A 20,321-nucleotide genomic window follows, 5' to 3' on the forward strand; every position below is an offset into this window, starting at 1 on the left:
AGCTGATGCCTACGACCATACCACGGTGAATACACCCGTTCTCGTCCGATCACGGAAGTTAACCACCGTCGGGCCAGGGTAGTACTTGGATGGGGGACCGCCTGGGAACTCCTGGTGCCGTAGGCTTTAACTTTTATCATTTCTATTTATCATCATACTAATAATAAAGCTCTGTCACGTTTAAGAAACTCTCTATCATGAAAACAACCTACTCTTTTTATTAATGATTTATATCTTTTCATACTGTCTTTGCAATTTGCTCAAATTCAGCTCCTAATTTCTCATAAATTCTGCTCAAAATTAGCTTTCTAAGGTACTTTTTCACCGACGGTGCTTAACTTCCGTGATCGGACGAGAACGGGTGTATTCACCGTGGTATGGTCGTAGGCATCAGCTAACCATTTTATATGGCTTCTATATTTAAAAGCATGTTTATTTCATCTATTAAAACTTAGACATTAGTTGGCATTTGCTAACTTTTGCTTACTAAGTAAGTAAGTAATTAAGTAAGTAAGTAAGTAAGTAAGTAAGTAAGTAATTAAGTAAGTAAGTAAGTAAGTATAAACAATAGACTACACTAGAAATTATTGTAGCTAAAAATTATTTCACACACACTATGAAAAAGGTTCAAGTTCATCTTAAAAGTTGTTCGCGATTTAAACACTTACTGTGTGCTCACCTATAAGTGTTTTTGTGTGTTTTAAAGTGTTCTTTCAATAATTTTTACTTTTATTTAGCAAAATGGAATTTTTTCTACAAACAACTAGCACACAGTTGGTTATAAAAATAACTTTTTTTTATTATAACACCACAAGTAATAACAAATATTGTTTTTGGGGCGATATAAAGAAAACGAAATTTCACGGAAAAAAACACATAAAACTAACAGTTCTATTTGTGTTAATAAGGTATGCTTCATAAAAGTTTGCCTCTCGTTTTCGATTTTCGGGGTTTCGGGCTTGGGTCTACTATAAAAAGAAAAAAATAGTCTAATTCTTGCATGCGTTTCCTGAGAGCTTTTTTCTTAATGCATTTCTTTTTTGTTTTTCAGTAAGAAAAGTACCTTAGAAAGCTAATTTTGAGCAGAATTTATGAGAAATTAGGAGCTGAATTTGAGCAAATTGCAAAGACAGTATGAAAAGATATAAATCATTAATAAAAAGAGTAGGTTGTTTTCATGATAGAGAGTTTCTTAAACGTGACAGAGCTTTATTATTAGTATGATGATAAACAGAAATGATAAAAGTAAAAGCCTACGGCACCAGGAGTTCCCAGGCGGTCCCCCATCCAAGTACTACCCTGGCCCGACGGTGCTTAACTTCCGTGATCGGACGAGAACGGGTGTATTCACCGTGGTATGGTCGTAGGCATCAGCTAACCATTTTATATGGCTTCTATATTTAAAAGCATGTTTATTTCATCTATTAAAACTTAGACATTAGTTGGCATTTGCTAACTTTCGCTTACTAAGTAAGTAAGTAAGTAAGTAAGTAAGTAAGTAAGTAAGTAAGTAAGTAAGTAAGTAAGTAAGTAAGTAAGTATAAACAATAGACTACACTAGAAATTATTGTAGCTAAAAATTATTTCACACACACTATGAAAAAGGTTCAAGTTCATCTTAAAAGTTGTTCGCGATTTAAACACTTACTGTGTGCTCACCTATAAGTGTTTTTGTGTGTTTTAAAGTGTTCTTTCAATAATTTTTACTTTTATTTAGCAAAATGGAATTTTTTCTACAAACAACTAGCACACAGTTGGTTATAAAAATGTCTTTTTTTTATTATAACACCACAAGTAATAACAAATATTGTTTTTGGGGCGATATAAAGAAAACGAAATTTCACGGAAAAAAACACAAAAAACTAACAGTTCTATTTGTGTCTTTTGTCTTCGAATATCTGTATCGAAATAAATCAATTGGGAGGTCGTGAGTATTTGTCGGAAGTCGTTTATTCAATGGCGTCTTATGCGAAAGTTTCCGCTTCGGTTCATCCCGTCAGCGAACGAATTATCGAATTTAGAACTTATATGGATCCACGACAATCTGGTGTTTATCGTTATGTTAATGATCGTGCCAAGGAAATTAATGACAAAATTCTAGAGAAGGTTGGACGAAACAAAATCGAAAGCCTTATTTATCATCGTGATGGCAGATGGATTGCCGTTTTTAAGTCTGTAAAAGATGCCGAGGCAATGTCGCGTAACGAGATTACAGTTTCGGAATGTAAAATGCCAGTCTTCTTTAGAAAACGCGATGAATATGGTTTCTTAATAACTATTAAATGTGACCCAGTTATAGAAGACGAACAGCTTGTCGAAAAACTCCAACCGTACATCGAAAAGGTTTTATCGATTAAGCACTCAACATACGATTTTGATAACTCTATTAAAGATGGTCGTCGTTTGTTTAGAGTACAGCTCAAAGTTCTAGCGAGGGACATTCCGCACCATGTTGAAATAAATGGTGCTAGAATTTTGTTGAACTTTGCGGGAAAGGAGTTTTTATGTCGAATATGTCAAAATTTTCACGTACCAAAAGAGAATTGTTCGGCTGTTAACCCAGCTAAAATACGACCCAAAATCAGTAATGTAATACAGAAGTGTGATCAAAAGCAAGTTGATGACGTCAAAGCGATTAAAACTGCAACTTTCCAATTCACACCACCAACTCCTCTCAGCTCTACCAATACATTTTCAAGAGGAGAGGTAAATAATTTTGTTTATATAAAAAAGAAAGAAAATGTTTTTGATAGTTTAGGGAAAGAAGACCTCGAGTTACCAAGCGAAATAAAAAACAAAATCCTTGTAACACAAAAAGAATACAAATCGGCTTTTGACGCTGCAAGACAGCAGGAAAAGTCAATACATCCTGTTGAAGATTTAGTAATTGATGAAAATCCTTTCATTGATGTCGTGTCTAAAAAAACCAAAAATAAAGAAAAAAAGATTTTAAAGAAGAAAGAAGAAGGAGAAGTTTCAACAGAGAGCGATATCGAATACGAATCGGAAGTCGATATAACGATGGCAAGTAACGTTAGTGAACGTAAACGACTACACCCGCAAACACCGGTGAAAGAGAGACAGTATAATAAAGAAAAACGGAGCTTAAAACCGAAATGGATTACTTAAAAAAAGACTGTTTTGTGAGGGTTTCTTTATTTCGGTATGAGTTTTTATTTTATTTTTTTTTTACTAATTATATATTGAGGTTTTGCTCAATAGCTTTCACCTGATCTAAATATGAAAGGTTCCTCTTAAAAATATTTTAAACTAAGTAAGGAAAATCTTAATAAAAAATTTAAAAACTAATAAATAAAAACAAAAAACAAAAAAGAAAAATGGAAGTTTTAAAATTTTACACCTCAAACGTTAATGGATTAAATAACGGAATTAAGTTAAAAACAATTGTTAATAATTTCAAAAACAAGCCACATGACGTTTTTCTCATACAGGAAACTCATTTAAATATTAAAAATATTAATTTGTTAAAGAATATGTGGGAAGGTGATATTTTTTACTCACCGTCTGACACATCATTTACACGAGGAACTGCAATTCTGTTTAAAAATAATTACGATAAACCAATTTTATTAGGTAACGATTCGAGAGGCAATTATAACTACGTAGGTATAAAAATTAATGGTATAAATTATTTAATAATTAATGTTTACGCACCATCCGGTGGCGGAAATTCTCAAAAATTAAGAATAAATTTGTTTAAGGAATTAATTAATGAATTTAGTAATAAAGATTTAAATGATTTTCAAATTGTAATGGCTGGTGATTTTAATATGACTTTGTCTGATAAAGATAGATACCCAATCATGTTTAAAAGTGAATGTCCCTCGTGCAAAACATTAAAAACCCTTTTAAACGTCTTAGAAATTGAAGATACTTGGCGTGTTTTTAATCCTTACAAGCAAGAGTTTACTTTTGCAGCCACCAACGGTGTGTCCCGCTCTAGGCTGGACCGCTTTTATGTGAGTAAAAAATGTAGACAAAATATAAAAACATTTTTCGAGCCAACCATATTAACTGACCACTATAATGCTCAAGTAGTAGTTATAAATACAGGAGATTTTTTGCTCAAGTCAGAAATATGGATACTAAACAATAAACATTTAGAAAATATCCATTTTAATGCTCTTATAGAAGCGTTTTGGAATGAGTGGGGAGAGCAAAAGTATGCTTATGAAAATGTAAAGGATTGGTGGGAGACCGGTAAAGAAAAAATAAAAATAATTTCGAAAAAATATAGCAAAAAACTTAAACAAAAACAGAACAAAAAAGAATTTAAATTGATCAAATTATTAAAAAACGCAGCAAAAAAAATGCATATTAATCCAAATATGAAAAAGCTTTACGACGATTTAAAAATAAAACTTGAAAATATAGAAATAGAAAAAGCAAAAGGTGCGGCAATAAGAGCAAAAATTCAATGGAGGTTAGATGGAGAAAAATGCTCCAAATTTTTTTTCGGATTAGAGAAGCAAAAACTTGCCAAGCAATATGTCTCTGAAATTAATGGCAGAGACGGGCAGGTTAAAACTGACTCAAAAGAAATTTTATTAGAGTTTGAAAATTTTTATAGAAATTTATACAAATTTAAAGAAAACGACAAACCTTCTCAAGAGTTTTTGTTCTCAAACGCAAAAGTTCAAAAAGTTTCTAAGGAAGAAAACAAAATTTTAAAAAAAGAGATTTCTGAATGTGAGGTAAAACAAGCTCTAGGGCAAATGAAAAATAATAAGTCGCCCGGTTCAGACGGGCTAACTATAGAGTTTTATAAACATTTTTTCGGTTTGATTAAGAAAGAATTGATTGAAAGTTTAAATAACGCTTTGTTTACAGGCGAAATGACAAACTCGCAAAAGGAAGCATTAATTACATGTATTTTTAAAAAAGGAAACAAAAACGATATCGCTAACTGGAGACCCATATCTTTAACAAATGTAGATTATAAAATTTTAACAAAAGTTTTGGCCAACAGGCTCAGAGATGTTTTACCTAACATTATACATAGCAATCAAACTGCATGCATTAAAAACAGAACAATTTATTATAATCTAAGTTATACTAGAGACATTATTAGCATAGCTCAAAAATGCAAGCTAGACGCTTGCATCCTTTCAATAGATCAGGTGAAAGCTTTTGATAGGGTGGATAGAGCTTTTTTGTTTAAAAGTTTAGAACATTTTGGATTTGGAAAAGCTTTCACATCTTTTATAAAAACAATCTATAATAGTATAAATGCTAAAGTAAAAATAAACGGTTTGTTATCGGAAAAAATAGATATTTTAAGAGGAGTAAGGCAAGGTTGTCCTTTGTCAATGATACTATACATCATTCAGGCAGAAATTTTTTCATCTTATGTTAGGCAAAACGAAAATATTAAAGGAATTCGTGTCGAAGGTAGTGAAACAAAAATACAGCAATACGCTGACGACACCAATTTCTATCTAATAGGTGATGATTCCATTAGAGAGGTAGGAAAAGCCTTAAAACTAAACCAAAAAGCCACTGGCGCTAAAATAAATATTGCCAAATGCCAAGGCATATGGCTAGGCAAAAACATTTTTAAAGATAAGAGCGAGCACTTAAATTTCAATTGGGAGGAAAACGTTTTTAAAAGTCTAGGCGTTTTTTTCTCGAATAACGCAAACTTCAGGTACGAAACATACTGGGAGGAGCGTTTTTACAAAATGGAAAATTCTCTGCGAAAATGGGAAAAATACAACTTGTCGCTCAAGGGCAGAAAAACAGTAATAAATTCTTTAATCATTCCTCAAGCGCTGCATATGGCCTTTATAGCGCCCCTACCTAGTAAAGCAGTTTTGAATAAAATTGAATCAAAAATTAGTAATTTTTATTGGAGTGGCAAAATTTGTAAACTAAATAAAACAAAAACGCAACAAAAAATAAATGAGGGCGGCGCAGGAGTTAACTGTTTAATCAATAAACTTAAAGCAATTCAACTGCAATGGGTCAGTAAATTATTTAATGAAAATTTATGCGGTCCTTGGAAAGATGCAACAGTTTATATTTTAAATAGTCATAGAAATGCAAACCAAGGCAAACACATTTTTGAAACTATCCCTACTAAAATCAAACTATTACCCCCATTTTATTCTCAACTATTAGTTAATTGGCATAAATTAAAACAAAAACATGTTTTACCTCTAACCGATATTGAACAAATTTTAAATCAACCTCTCTTTTTTAATTCAATGGTAAAAACATTTCCAAATAAACATTTAACTCCAAGCGAAACCCACATTAAAAATGATATAATACTTGTAGCCGACATTACAAAAACATTTCAACCGGGTTTTTTAAATTACAGAAGCATAGGTTTAAGCGAAACAGAATTAGAAATTATTACAAAGGCGCTGCCAAGAAAATGGCATAAAAAAATTGTATCGGAATGTCAAAGTTATGATTTTAAAAAGTCTTCCTTTTATATTGCAAAAAGAAAAACAAAATATGAATATAAAAACCTAACTGTTTTAAATTTATACAAATTATTAAATAAACCAACAAAAACATTGAATTATAAATACTTTGAATGGAAAGATACTTTTGAAAGCATGAAAAATTTAAAAAAAGAAGATTGGAAGCGTTTCTTTATAAGACTTCATAAAAGAAATACTAACAATAAAGCGAGCGAAATTTTATTTAAAACTGCACATTTTATTTTGCCAACTAACGAAAGAATGTTTGATCTTAAAGTTAGAATAGACAAACTTTGCCCACAGTGCAAAACAAAAAATGAAAATACTGCACACATGATGTACGAATGTGATAAAGTACAGCCTTTAATTTTTTATGTCCTAGATATTTTAGATCAGCTCTACCCTAGCGAATACCCTCATGTTAACAATTTTAAGTTTATTTTTTTTGGTTACGAAAAAAACGCAGCCCAGAGATGTTTTGGGGCTTTACTATTGGAAGTTTTAATTTGTGAAATTTATTTTAATAGAATGAACAGTCAGTTTAAAAATATAATTTATACTAAGAAATATTTGCTAGAAAAATTTGAAAAAAAAGTGAAAAAATTGTTCATAAATGAATTAGAAATGCTGAAACAACAAAATAAAATGAAAAAACACATAAATGAAATAAGAAATATTTTTATAAACGGAAGATTGAATTTGATTTCAGATATTCGGGACTATTTCGAATAATTTTTACCTTTTCGTTTTTTATTCTTGTTGGTTTCTTTTTTTGGGTTTGTTATTTTTATTTTTTATTTTTACGGGTCCATTGGACATCTTTGTAATCGTTTTTTTCGTATTTTCGTTTAACCTTGTAAATTATTTATGAGGACGTCAGTATGGCAATTAGCCGGATGACGTAATAAATTACAATATAACAGTTCTATTTGTGTCTTTTGTCTTCGAATATCTGTATCGAAATAAATCAATTGGGAGGTCGTGAGTATTTGTCGGAAGTCGTTTATTCAATGGCGTCTTATGCGAAAGTTTCCGCTTCGGTTCATCCCGTCAGCGAACGAATTATCGAATTTAGAACTTATATGGATCCACGACAATCTGGTGTTTATCGTTATGTTAATGATCGTGCCAAGGAAATTAATGACAAAATTCTAGAGAAGGTTGGACGAAACAAAATCGAAAGCCTTACTTATCATCGTGATGGCAGATGGATTGCCGTTTTTAAGTCTGTAAAAGATGCCGAGGCAATGTCGCGTAACGAGATTACAGTTTCGGAATGTAAAATGCCAGTCTTCTTTAGAAAACGCGATGAATATGGTTTCTTAATAACTATTAAATGTGACCCAGTTATAGAAGACGAACAGCTTGTCGAAAAACTCCAACCGTACATCGAAAAGGTTTTATCGATTAAGCACTCAACATACGATTTTGATAACTCTATTAAAGATGGTCGTCGTTTGTTTAGAGTACAGCTCAAAGTTCTAGCGAGGGACATTCCGCACCATGTTGAAATAAATGGTGCTAGAATTTTGTTGAACTTTGCGGGAAAGGAGTTTTTATGTCGAATATGTCAAAATTTTCACGTACCAAAAGAGAATTGTTCGGCTGTTAACCCAGCTAAAATACGACCCAAAATCAGTAATGTAATACAGAAGTGTGATCAAAAGCAAGTTGATGACGTCAAAGCGATTAAAACTGCAACTTTCCAATTCACACCACCAACTCCTCTCAGCTCTACCAATACATTTTCAAGAGGAGAGGTAAATAATTTTGTTTATATAAAAAAGAAAGAAAATGTTTTTGATAGTTTAGGGAAAGAAGACCTCGAGTTACCAAGCGAAATAAAAAACAAAATCCTTGTAACACAAAAAGAATACAAATCGGCTTTTGACGCTGCAAGACAGCAGGAAAAGTCAATACATCCTGTTGAAGATTTAGTAATTGATGAAAATCCTTTCATTGATGTCGTGTCTAAAAAAACCAAAAATAAAGAAAAAAAGATTTTAAAGAAGAAAGAAGAAGGAGAAGTTTCAACAGAGAGCGATATCGAATACGAATCGGAAGTCGATATAACGATGGCAAGTAACGTTAGTGAACGTAAACGACTACACCCGCAAACACCGGTGAAAGAGAGACAGTATAATAAAGAAAAACGGAGCTTAAAACCGAAATGGATTACTTAAAAAAAGACTGTTTTGTGAGGGTTTCTTTATTTCGGTATGAGTTTTTATTTTATTTTTTTTTTACTAATTATATATTGAGGTTTTGCTCAATAGCTTTCACCTGATCTAAATATGAAAGGTTCCTCTTAAAAATATTTTAAACTAAGTAAGGAAAATCTTAATAAAAAATTTAAAAACTAATAAATAAAAACAAAAAACAAAAAAGAAAAATGGAAGTTTTAAAATTTTACACCTCAAACGTTAATGGATTAAATAACGGAATTAAGTTAAAAACAATTGTTAATAATTTCAAAAACAAGCCACATGACGTTTTTCTCATACAGGAAACTCATTTAAATATTAAAAATATTAATTTGTTAAAGAATATGTGGGAAGGTGATATTTTTTACTCACCGTCTGACACATCATTTACACGAGGAACTGCAATTCTGTTTAAAAATAATTACGATAAACCAATTTTATTAGGTAACGATTCGAGAGGCAATTATAACTACGTAGGTATAAAAATTAATGGTATAAATTATTTAATAATTAATGTTTACGCACCATCCGGTGGCGGAAATTCTCAAAAATTAAGAATAAATTTGTTTAAGGAATTAATTAATGAATTTAGTAATAAAGATTTAAATGATTTTCAAATTGTAATGGCTGGTGATTTTAATATGACTTTGTCTGATAAAGATAGATACCCAATCATGTTTAAAAGTGAATGTCCCTCGTGCAAAACATTAAAAACCCTTTTAAACGTCTTAGAAATTGAAGATACTTGGCGTGTTTTTAATCCTTACAAGCAAGAGTTTACTTTTGCAGCCACCAACGGTGTGTCCCGCTCTAGGCTGGACCGCTTTTATGTGAGTAAAAAATGTAGACAAAATATAAAAACATTTTTCGAGCCAACCATATTAACTGACCACTATAATGCTCAAGTAGTAGTTATAAATACAGGAGATTTTTTGCTCAAGTCAGAAATATGGATACTAAACAATAAACATTTAGAAAATATCCATTTTAATGCTCTTATAGAAGCGTTTTGGAATGAGTGGGGAGAGCAAAAGTATGCTTATGAAAATGTAAAGGATTGGTGGGAGACCGGTAAAGAAAAAATAAAAATAATTTCGAAAAAATATAGCAAAAAACTTAAACAAAAACAGAACAAAAAAGAATTTAAATTGATCAAATTATTAAAAAACGCAGCAAAAAAAATGCATATTAATCCAAATATGAAAAAGCTTTACGACGATTTAAAAATAAAACTTGAAAATATAGAAATAGAAAAAGCAAAAGGTGCGGCAATAAGAGCAAAAATTCAATGGAGGTTAGATGGAGAAAAATGCTCCAAATTTTTTTTCGGATTAGAGAAGCAAAAACTTGCCAAGCAATATGTCTCTGAAATTAATGGCAGAGACGGGCAGGTTAAAACTGACTCAAAAGAAATTTTATTAGAGTTTGAAAATTTTTATAGAAATTTATACAAATTTAAAGAAAACGACAAACCTTCTCAAGAGTTTTTGTTCTCAAACGCAAAAGTTCAAAAAGTTTCTAAGGAAGAAAACAAAATTTTAAAAAAAGAGATTTCTGAATGTGAGGTAAAACAAGCTCTAGGGCAAATGAAAAATAATAAGTCGCCCGGTTCAGACGGGCTAACTATAGAGTTTTATAAACATTTTTTCGGTTTGATTAAGAAAGAATTGATTGAAAGTTTAAATAACGTTTTGTTTACAGGCGAAATGACAAACTCGCAAAAGGAAGCATTAATTACATGTATTTTTAAAAAAGGAAACAAAAACGATATCGCTAACTGGAGACCCATATCTTTAACAAATGTAGATTATAAAATTTTAACAAAAGTTTTGGCCAACAGGCTCAGAGATGTTTTACCTAACATTATACATAGCAATCAAACTGCATGCATTAAAAACAGAACAATTTATTATAATCTAAGTTATACTAGAGACATTATTAGCATAGCTCAAAAATGCAAGCTAGACGCTTGCATCCTTTCAATAGATCAGGTGAAAGCTTTTGATAGGGTGGATAGAGCTTTTTTGTTTAAAAGTTTAGAACATTTTGGATTTGGAAAAGCTTTCACATCTTTTATAAAAACAATCTATAATAGTATAAATGCTAAAGTAAAAATAAACGGTTTGTTATCGGAAAAAATAGATATTTTAAGAGGAGTAAGGCAAGGTTGTCCTTTGTCAATGATACTATACATCATTCAGGCAGAAATTTTTTCATCTTATGTTAGGCAAAACGAAAATATTAAAGGAATTCGTGTCGAAGGTAGTGAAACAAAAATACAGCAATACGCTGACGACACCAATTTCTATCTAATAGGTGATGATTCCATTAGAGAGGTAGGAAAAGCCTTAAAACTAAACCAAAAAGCCACTGGCGCTAAAATAAATATTGCCAAATGCCAAGGCATATGGCTAGGCAAAAACATTTTTAAAGATAAGAGCGAGCACTTAAATTTCAATTGGGAGGAAAACGTTTTTAAAAGTCTAGGCGTTTTTTTCTCGAATAACGCAAACTTCAGGTACGAAACATACTGGGAGGAGCGTTTTTACAAAATGGAAAATTCTCTGCGAAAATGGGAAAAATACAACTTGTCGCTCAAGGGCAGAAAAACAGTAATAAATTCTTTAATCATTCCTCAAGCGCTGCATATGGCCTTTATAGCGCCCCTACCTAGTAAAGCAGTTTTGAATAAAATTGAATCAAAAATTAGTAATTTTTATTGGAGTGGCAAAATTTGTAAACTAAATAAAACAAAAACGCAACAAAAAATAAATGAGGGCGGCGCAGGAGTTAACTGTTTAATCAATAAACTTAAAGCAATTCAACTGCAATGGGTCAGTAAATTATTTAATGAAAATTTATGCGGTCCTTGGAAAGATGCAACAGTTTATATTTTAAATAGTCATAGAAATGCAAACCAAGGCAAACACATTTTTGAAACTATCCCTACTAAAATCAAACTATTACCCCCATTTTATTCTCAACTATTAGTTAATTGGCATAAATTAAAACAAAAACATGTTTTACCTCTAACCGATATTGAACAAATTTTAAATCAACCTCTCTTTTTTAATTCAATGGTAAAAACATTTCCAAATAAACATTTAACTCCAAGCGAAACCCACATTAAAAATGATATAATACTTGTAGCCGACATTACAAAAACATTTCAACCGGGTTTTTTAAATTACAGAAGCATAGGTTTAAGCGAAACAGAATTAGAAATTATTACAAAGGCGCTGCCAAGAAAATGGCATAAAAAAATTGTATCGGAATGTCAAAGTTATGATTTTAAAAAGTCTTCCTTTTATATTGCAAAAAGAAAAACAAAATATGAATATAAAAACCTAACTGTTTTAAATTTATACAAATTATTAAATAAACCAACAAAAACATTGAATTATAAATACTTTGAATGGAAAGATACTTTTGAAAGCATGAAAAATTTAAAAAAAGAAGATTGGAAGCGTTTCTTTATAAGACTTCATAAAAGAAATACTAACAATAAAGCGAGCGAAATTTTATTTAAAACTGCACATTTTATTTTGCCAACTAACGAAAGAATGTTTGATCTTAAAGTTAGAATAGACAAACTTTGCCCACAGTGCAAAACAAAAAATGAAAATACTGCACACATGATGTACGAATGTGATAAAGTACAGCCTTTAATTTTTTATGTCCTAGATATTTTAGATCAGCTCTACCCTAGCGAATACCCTCATGTTAACAATTTTAAGTTTATTTTTTTTGGTTACGAAAAAAACGCAGCCCAGAGATGTTTTGGGGCTTTACTATTGGAAGTTTTAATTTGTGAAATTTATTTTAATAGAATGAACAGTCAGTTTAAAAATATAATTTATACTAAGAAATATTTGCTAGAAAAATTTGAAAAAAAAGTGAAAAAATTGTTCATAAATGAATTAGAAATGCTGAAACAACAAAATAAAATGAAAAAACACATAAATAAAATAAGAAATATTTTTATAAACGAAAGATTGAATTTGATTTCAGATATTCGGGACTATTTCGAATAATTTTTACCTTTTCGTTTTTTATTCTTGTTGGTTTCTTTTTTTGGGTTTGTTATTTTTATTTTTTATTTTTACGGGTCCATTGGACATCTTTGTAATCGTTTTTTTCGTATTTTCGTTTAACCTTGTAAATTATTTATGAGGACGTCAGTATGGCAATTAGCCGGATGACGTAATAAATTACAATATAACAGTTCTATTTGTGTTAATAAGGTATGCTTCATAAAAGTTTGCCTCTCGTTTTCGATTTTCGGGGTTTCGGGCTTGGGTCTACTATAAAAAGAAAAAAATAGTCTAATTCTTGCTTGCGTTTCCTGAGAGCTCTTTTCTTAATGCATTTCTTTTTTGTTTTTCAGTAAGAAAAGTACCTTAGAAAGCTAATTTTGAGCAGAATTTATGAGAAATTAGGAGCTGAATTTGAGCAAATTGCAAAGACAGTATGAAAAGATATAAATCATTAATAAAAAGAGTAGGTTGTTTTCATGATAGAGAGTTTCTTAAACGTGACAGAGCTTTATTATTAGTATGATGATAAACAGAAATGATAAAAGTAAAAGCCTACGGCACCAGGAGTTCCCAGGCGGTCCCCCATCCAAGTACTACCCTGGCCCGACGGTGCTTAACTTCCGTGATCGGACGAGAACGGGTGTATTCACCGTGGTATGGTCGTAGGCATCAGCTAACCATTTTATATGGCTTCTATATTTAAAAGCATGTTTATTTCATCTATTAAAACTTAGACATTAGTTGGCATTTGCTAACTTTCGCTTACTAAGTAAGTAAGTAAGTAAGTAAGTAAGTAAGTAAGTAAGTAAGTAAGTAAGTAAGTAAGTAAGTAAGTAAGTAAGTATAAACAATAGACTACACTAGAAATTATTGTAGCTAAAAATTATTTCACACACACTATGAAAAAGGTTCAAGTTCATCTTAAAAGTTGTTCGCGATTTAAACACTTACTGTGTGCTCACCTATAAGTGTTTTTGTGTGTTTTAAAGTGTTCTTTCAATAATTTTTACTTTTATTTAGCAAAATGGAATTTTTTCTACAAACAACTAGCACACAGTTGGTTATAAAAATGTCTTTTTTTTATTATAACACCACAAGTAATAACAAATATTGTTTTTGGGGCGATATAAAGAAAACGAAATTTCACGGAAAAAAACACAAAAAACTAACAGTTCTATTTGTGTTAATAAGGTATGCTTCATAAAAGTTTGCCTCTCGTTTTCGATTTTCGGGGTTTCGGGCTTGGGTCTACTATAAAAAGAAAAAAATAGTCTAATTCTTGCTTGCGTTTCCTGAGAGCTCTTTTCTTAATGCATTTCTTTTTTGTTTTTCAGTAAGAAAAGTACCTTAGAAAGCTAATTTTGAGCAGAATTTATGAGAAATTAGGAGCTGAATTTGAGCAAATTGCAAAGACAGTATGAAAAGATATAAATCATTAATAAAAAGAGTAGGTTGTTTTCATGATAGAGAGTTTCTTAAACGTGACAGAGCTTTATTATTAGTATGATGATAAACAGAAATGATAAAAGTAAAAGCCTACGGCACCAGGAGTTCCCAGGCGGTCCCCCATCCAAGTACTACCCTGGCCCGACGGTGCTTAACTTCCGTGATCGGACGAGAACGGGTGTATTCACCGTGGTATGGTCGTAGGCATCAGCTAACCATTTTATATGGCTTCTATATTTAAAAGCATGTTTATTTCATCTATTAAAACTTAGACATTAGTTGGCATTTGCTAACTTTCGCTTACTAAGTAAGTAAGTAAGTAAGTAAGTAAGTAAGTAAGTAAGTAAGTAAGTAAGTAAGTAAGTAAGTAAGTATAAACAATAGACTACACTAGAAATTATTGTAGCTAAAAATTATTTCACACACACTATGAAAAAGGTTCAAGTTCATCTTAAAAGTTGTTCGCGATTTAAACACTTACTGTGTGCTCACCTATAAGTGTTTTTGTGTGTTTTAAAGTGTTCTTTCAATAATTTTTACTTTTATTTAGCAAAATGGAATTTTTTCTACAAACAACTAGCACACAGTTGGTTATAAAAATGTCTTTTTTTTATTATAACACCACAAGTAATAACAAATATTGTTTTTGGGGCGATATAAAGAAAACGAAATTTCACGGAAAAAAACACAAAAAACTAACAGTTCTATTTGTGTCTTTTGTCTTCGAATATCTGTATCGAAATAAATCAATTGGGAGGTCGTGAGTATTTGTCGGAAGTCGTTTATTCAATGGCGTCTTATGCGAAAGTTTCCGCTTCGGTTCATCCCGTCAGCGAACGAATTATCGAATTTAGAACTTATATGGATCCACGACAATCTGGTGTTTATCGTTATGTTAATGATCGTGCCAAGGAAATTAATGACAAAATTCTAGAGAAGGTTGGACGAAACAAAATCGAAAGCCTTACTTATCATCGTGATGGCAGATGGATTGCCGTTTTTAAGTCTGTAAAAGATGCCGAGGCAATGTCGCGTAACGAGATTACAGTTTCGGAATGTAAAATGCCAGTCTTCTTTAGAAAACGCGATGAATATGGTTTCTTAATAACTATTAAATGTGACCCAGTTATAGAAGACGAACAGCTTGTCGAAAAACTCCAACCGTACATCGAAAAGGTTTTATCGATTAAGCACTCAACATACGATTTTGATAACTCTATTAAAGATGGTCGTCGTTTGTTTAGAGTACAGCTCAAAGTTCTAGCGAGGGACATTCCGCACCATGTTGAAATAAATGGTGCTAGAATTTTGTTGAACTTTGCGGGAAAGGAGTTTTTATGTCGAATATGTCAAAATTTTCACGTACCAAAAGAGAATTGTTCGGCTGTTAACCCAGCTAAAATACGACCCAAAATCAGTAATGTAATACAGAAGTGTGATCAAAAGCAAGTTGATGACGTCAAAGCGATTAAAACTGCAACTTTCCAATTCACACCACCAACTCCTCTCAGCTCTACCAATACATTTTCAAGAGGAGAGGTAAATAATTTTGTTTATATAAAAAAGAAAGAAAATGTTTTTGATAGTTTAGGGAAAGAAGACCTCGAGTTACCAAGCGAAATAAAAAACAAAATCCTTGTAACACAAAAAGAATACAAATCGGCTTTTGACGCTGCAAGACAGCAGGAAAAGTCAATACATCCTGTTGAAGATTTAGTAATTGATGAAAATCCTTTCATTGATGTCGTGTCTAAAAAAACCAAAAATAAAGAAAAAAAGATTTTAAAGAAGAAAGAAGAAGGAGAAGTTTCAACAGAGAGCGATATCGAATACGAATCGGAAGTCGATATAACGATGGCAAGTAACGTTAGTGAACGTAAACGACTACACCCGCAAACACCGGTGAAAGAGAGACAGTATAATAAAGAAAAACGGAGCTTAAAACCGAAATGGATTACTTAAAAAAAGACTGTTTTGTGAGGGTTTCTTTATTTCGGTATGAGTTTTTATTTTATTTTTTTTTTACTAATTATATATTGAGGTTTTGCTCAATAGCTTTCACCTGATCTAAATATGAAAGGTTCCTCTTAAAAATATTTTAAACTAAGTAAGGAAAATCTTAATAAAAAATTTAAAAACTAATAAATAAAAACAAAAAACAAAAAAGAAAAATGGAAGTTTTAAAATTTTACACCTCAAACGTTAATGGATTAAATAACGGAATTAAGTTAAAAACAATTGTTAATAATTTCAAAAACAAGCCACATGACGTTTTTCTCATACAGGAAACTCATTTAAATATTAAAAATATTAATTTGTTAAAGAATATGTGGGAAGGTGATATTTTTTACTCACCGTCTGACACATCATTTACACGAGGAACTGCAATTCTGTTTAAAAATAATTACGATAAACCAATTTTATTAGGTAACGATTCGAGAGGCAATTATAACTACGTAGGTATAAAAATTAATGGTATAAATTATTTAATAATTAATGTTTACGCACCATCCGGTGGCGGAAATTCTCAAAAATTAAGAATAAATTTGTTTAAGGAATTAATTAATGAATTTAGTAATAAAGATTTAAATGATTTTCAAATTGTAATGGCTGGTGATTTTAATATGACTTTGTCTGATAAAGATAGATACCCAATCATGTTTAAAAGTGAATGTCCCTCGTGCAAAACATTAAAAACCCTTTTAAACGTCTTAGAAATTGAAGATACTTGGCGTGTTTTTAATCCTTACAAGCAAGAGTTTACTTTTGCAGCCACCAACGGTGTGTCCCGCTCTAGGCTGGACCGCTTTTATGTGAGTAAAAAATGTAGACAAAATATAAAAACATTTTTCGAGCCAACCATATTAACTGACCACTATAATGCTCAAGTAGTAGTTATAAATACAGGAGATTTTTTGCTCAAGTCAGAAATATGGATACTAAACAATAAACATTTAGAAAATATCCATTTTAATGCTCTTATAGAAGCGTTTTGGAATGAGTGGGGAGAGCAAGGACCCCCCATCCAAGTACTACCCTGGCCCATGGTGCTTAACTTCCGTGATCGGACGAGAACGGGTGTATTCACCGTGGTATGGTCGTAGGCATCAGCTAACCATTTTATATGGCTTCTATATTTAAAAGCATGTTTATTTCATCTATTAAAACTTAGGATTAGTCGCATTTGCTAACTTTCGCTTACTAAGTAAGTAAGTAAGTAAGTAAGTAAGTAAGTAAGTAAGTAAGTAAGTAAGTATAAACAATAGACTACACTAGAAATTATTGTAGCTAAAAATTATTTCACACACACTATGAAAAAGGTTCAAGTTCATCTTGAAAAGTTGTTCGCGATTTAAACACTTACTGTGTGCTCACCTATACTTGTTTTTGTGTGTTTTAAAGTGTTCTTTCAATAATTTTTACTTTTATTTAGCAAAATGGAATTTTTTCTACAAACAACTAGCACACAGTTGGTTATAAAAATGTCTATTTTTTATTATAACACCACAAGTAATAACAAATATTGTTTTTGGGGCGATATAAAGAAAACGAAATTTCACGGAAAAAACACAAAAAAAACTAACAGTTCTATTTGTGTTAATAAGGTATGCTTCATAAAAGTTTGCCTCTCGTTTTCGATTTTCGGGGTTTCGGGCTTGGGTCTACTATAAAAAAAGAAAAAAATAGTCTAATTCTTGCTTGCGTTTCCTGAGAGCTCTTTTCTTAATGCATTTCTTTTTTGTTTTTCAGTAAGAAAAGTACCTTAGAAAGCTAATTTTGAGCAGAATTTATGAGAAATTAGGAGCTGAATTTGAGCAAATTGCAAAGACAGTATGAAAAGATATAAATCATTAATAAAGCTATAGTAAGAGGTTGTTTTCATGATAGAGAGTTTCTTAAACGTGACAGAGCTTTATTATTAGTATGATGATAAACAGAAATGATAAAAGTAAAAGCCTACGGCACCAGGAGTTCCCAGGCGGTCCCCCATCCAAGTACTACCCTGGCCCGACGGTGCTTAACTTCCGTGATCGGACGAGAACGGGTGTATTCACCGTGGTATGGTCGTAGGCATCAGCTAACCATTTTATATGGCTTCTATATTTAAAAGCATGTTTATTTCATCTATTAAAACTTAGACATTAGTTGGCATTTGCTAACTTTCGCTTACTAAGTAAGTAAGTAAGTAAGTAAGTAAGTAAGTAAGTAAGTAAGTAAGTAAGTAAGTAAGTATAAACAATAGACTACACTAGAAATTATTGTAGCTAAAAATTATTTCACACACACTATGAAAAAGGTTCAAGTTCATCTTAAAAGTTGTTCGCGATTTAAACACTTACTGTGTGCTCACCTATAAGTGTTTTTGTGTGTTTTAAAGTGTTCTTTCAATAATTTTTACTTTTATTTAGCAAAATGGAATTTTTTCTACAAACAACTAGCACACAGTTGGTTATAAAAATGTCTTTTTTTTATTATAACACACAAGTAATAACAAATATTGTTTTTGGGGCGATATAAAGAAAACGAAATTTCACGGAAAAAAACACAAAAAACTAACAGTTCTATTTGTGTTAGTAAAGGTATGCTTCATAAAAGTTTGCCTCTCGTTTTCGATTTTCGGGGTTTCGGGCTTGGGTCTACTATAAAAAGAAAAAAATAGTCTAATTCTTGCTTGCGTTTCCTGAGAGCTCTTTTCTTAATGCATTTCTTTTTTGTTTTTCAGTAAGAAAAGTACCTTAGAAAGCTAATTTTGAGCAGAATTTATGAGAAATTAGGAGCTGAATTTGAGCAAATTGCAAAGACAGTATGAAAAGATATAAATCATTAATAAAAAGAGTAGGTTGTTTTCATGATAGAGAGTTTCTTAAACGTGACAGAGCTTTATTATTAGTATGATGATAAACAGAAATGATAAAGTAAAAGCCTACGGCACCAGGAGTTCCCAGGCGGCCCCCCATCCAAGTACTACCCTGGCCCGACGGTGCTTAACTTCCGTGATCGGACGAGAACGGGTGTATTCACCGTGGTATGGTCGTAGGCATCAGCTAACCATTTTATATGGCTTCTATATTTAAAAGCATGTTTATTTCATCTATTAAAACTTAGACATTAGTTGGCATTTGCTAACTTTCGCTTACTAAGTAAGTAAGTAAGTAAGTAAGTAAGTAAGTAAGTAAGTAAGTAAGTAAGTATAAACAATAGACTACACTAGAAATTATTGTAGCTAAAAATTATTTCACACACACTATGAAAAAGGTTCAAGTTCATCTTAAAGTTGTTCGCGATTTAAACACTTACTGTGTGCTCACCTATAAGTGTTTTTGTGTGTTTTAAAGTGTTCTTTCAATAATTTTTACTTTTATTTAGCAAAATGGAATTTTTTCTACAAACAACTAGCACACAGTTGGTTATAAAAATGTCTTTTTTTTATTATAACACCACAAGTAATAATAAATATTGTTTTTGGGTGATATAAAGAAAACGAAATTTCACGGAAAAAAACACAACAAAACTAACAGTTCTATTTGTGTTAATAAGGTATGCTTCATAAAAGTTTGCCTCTCGTTTTCGATTTTCGGGGTTTCGGGCTTGGGTCTACTATAAAAAGAAAAAAATAGTCTAATTCTTGCTTGCGTTTCCTGAGAGCTCTTTTAATGCATTTCTTTTTTGTTTTTCAGTAAGAAAAGTACCTTAGAAAGCTAATTTTGAGCAGAATTTATGAGAAATTAGGAGCTGAATTTGAGCAAATTGCAAAGACAGTATGAAAAGATATAAATCATTAATAAAAAGAGTAGGTTGTTTTCATGATAGAGAGTTTCTTAAACGTGACAGAGCTTTATTATTAGTATGATGATAAACAGAAATGATAAAAGTAAAAGCCTACGGCACCAGGAGTTCCCAGGCGGTCCCCCATCAAGTACTACCCGGCCCGACGGTGCTTAACTTCCGTGATCGGACGAGAACGGGTGTATTCACCGTGGTATGGTCGTAGGCATCAGCTAACCATTTTATATGGCTTCTATATTTAAAAGCATGTTTATTTCATCTATTAAAACTTAGACATTAGTTGGCATTTGCTAACTTTCGCTTACTAAGTAAGTAAGTAAGTAAGTAAGTAAGTAAGTAAGTAAGTAAGTAAGTAAGTAAGTATAAACAATAGACTACACTAGAAATTATTGTAG

The 20,321-nt window shown here is 31.4% G+C and overlaps 7 non-coding genes across 7 annotated transcripts; 1 reads left to right on the forward strand and 6 right to left on the reverse strand.

The window, feature by feature from the left end:
• Positions 1-7: 7 nt before the first annotated feature.
• LOC124806833 (5S ribosomal RNA) lies at positions 8-126 on the forward strand. Its single transcript, XR_010639777.1, has one exon. It is a non-coding gene; the product is annotated as a 5S ribosomal RNA (ribosomal RNA).
• Positions 127-1,250: 1,124 nt separating this feature from the next.
• LOC136082840 (5S ribosomal RNA) lies at positions 1,251-1,369 on the reverse strand. The gene has a single exon (XR_010639759.1). It is a non-coding gene; the product is annotated as a 5S ribosomal RNA (ribosomal RNA).
• Positions 1,370-13,242: 11,873 nt separating this feature from the next.
• LOC124806832 (5S ribosomal RNA) lies at positions 13,243-13,361 on the reverse strand. The gene has a single exon (XR_010639771.1). It is a non-coding gene; the product is annotated as a 5S ribosomal RNA (ribosomal RNA).
• Positions 13,362-14,226: 865 nt separating this feature from the next.
• Positions 14,227-14,345, reverse strand: LOC136082865 (5S ribosomal RNA). The gene has a single exon (XR_010639783.1). It is a non-coding gene; the product is annotated as a 5S ribosomal RNA (ribosomal RNA).
• A 3,748-nt stretch (positions 14,346-18,093) lies between these two features.
• LOC136082875 (5S ribosomal RNA) lies at positions 18,094-18,212 on the reverse strand. The gene has a single exon (XR_010639793.1). It is a non-coding gene; the product is annotated as a 5S ribosomal RNA (ribosomal RNA).
• An 848-nt stretch (positions 18,213-19,060) lies between these two features.
• LOC136082858 (5S ribosomal RNA) lies at positions 19,061-19,179 on the reverse strand. Its single transcript, XR_010639774.1, has one exon. It is a non-coding gene; the product is annotated as a 5S ribosomal RNA (ribosomal RNA).
• Positions 19,180-20,016: 837 nt separating this feature from the next.
• Positions 20,017-20,133, reverse strand: LOC136082869 (5S ribosomal RNA). Its single transcript, XR_010639788.1, has one exon. It is a non-coding gene; the product is annotated as a 5S ribosomal RNA (ribosomal RNA).
• Positions 20,134-20,321: the final 188 nt, after the last annotated feature.

The sequence above is a fragment of the Hydra vulgaris genome, chromosome 07 (assembly GCF_038396675.1).
Source record: "Hydra vulgaris chromosome 07, alternate assembly HydraT2T_AEP".
Lineage (NCBI taxonomy): Eukaryota > Metazoa > Cnidaria > Hydrozoa > Anthoathecata > Hydridae > Hydra > Hydra vulgaris.